The following is a 1,697-nucleotide window of genomic DNA, read 5'->3' on the forward strand; positions in this document are numbered from 1 at the left end:
GGCTCCAGCCAGTCGCCTGTAGATAACTAAAGGGAAAAAGAAGAATGCAATTACCTGGCAGTGTGCCAAACCCCTTCAACCCCCCAATTTTGAGGCCAAAATTCTTGGCAGTTAAAGAAAGGATTTCCTCCAGAAGAACACAATTGCAGTAATGCTCTGGTAGCCAGTCCCTAGATTTCACAGGGTGGGAAAACATCTGTGATCTGGGAAGAGGAAAGAAAACCCAATTCCAAGAATTGATAAGAGATTGAGGAAAGCTCTAAGAAAGACTGAGAAAGAGAAAAGCACATCTAGAACAAGTAGAGAATAAGTAGCAAAGTCTTAATATTTATTTGTGCTTTCTTTCGAATCATTACAGATCATTTAGGATCAAATCAGATCATTTGCGTTCATTTAAGCTTACTGTGATTCTTTGGTCCCAATCTAGCATTTACAACTTTCCTCATATGTTTCTCCAATATATGTAAACAGGTGGAAGCTGGAGTACAATTCTGTCTCCATAACTCTTCTGTGATTCTAGTTCTGCTATAAAATGAGAATGAGATCTTAATACCACGGGGTGGTTTCTCAGCCAGATGTATGAAGAATAAGTAATTGGATGCTTAGGGAGAACCATATGCGGGAAACCAATGAATCTCAAATAATCTGTTCATTCATACTTTACACGTCCCACTTTGTTCCTTACTGGAAAAGCCTTGGTGATTACAATGGTAAGTGAAACCACACAACTCATAAAAACTGTATACCCCTTGCGATCTCTGCAGGGAACAAACAAACAGCAACAATAACAATAAAATAGCCAGTATCATAGCTTTAGATAAAACCCATATTTTGGTAGTTTCGCCTGTAGCCTCATTTATTTTACATTAAAAAAAATGAAAATAATACTGTGAAAATAACACAGGCACACAACTTTTAAAAAATGAAACAATACAGAAAGTAACGAAAATCAAAAATCATCCTCCCCACCCTCTGATCCTCAAATCTCTAATCCCTCTCTCCAAAGATGGCAACTGTCAATAGCTTATCGTATATGGGTCCAGGAGAAAGAAAAATTCATACATATCCTTTCAAAAATTTTACACAAATGTTTTCACACTGTTCTACACTTCACTTTTCCCACTAAATATCTAGGAGCCTTTCCGTATTTTAATGGCTGATTTTTTCTTTTTTGACAAATGATTATTTACTAGCTCCATTTATGGAATATTGTGGTTGATTCTGGTTTGTTTTACTACTCTAAACAATGCTACATTGAACATCCTTGTACCTGTATCTTAGTGACTTTTGCGGCTATGCTCATACATTAAACTAGCCTTATCATTGCTTGGTTAGCATTTTTACTTTTAATAGTTCTTAGCAAAATACCCTCCCAAAAGCTTCCACAAATTTATACTCCCACCTACAATGTAGGTGTTTCCCTACACTCTGGCCAACATTGGGTATTATTATTATATAATTTTGGTAATTTTTTTTTTTTTTGTCCTTTTTTGAGACCGGCCACACCGCAATCAGCCAGTGAGCGCTGTGAGCACACCGGTCATCCCTATATAGGATCCGAACCCGTGGCAGTTGTCCTTTTTTGAGACCGGCCACACCGCAATCAGCCAGTGAGCGCTGTGAGCGCACCGGTCATCCCTATATAGGATCCGAACCCGTGGCGGGAGCGCCACTGCGCTCCCAGCACCGCAGCGCTC

Source organism: Galeopterus variegatus, unplaced genomic scaffold (genome assembly GCF_000696425.1).
Source record: "Galeopterus variegatus unplaced genomic scaffold, G_variegatus-3.0.2 Scaffold1092, whole genome shotgun sequence".
NCBI classification, from domain to species: Eukaryota; Metazoa; Chordata; class Mammalia; order Dermoptera; family Cynocephalidae; genus Galeopterus; species Galeopterus variegatus.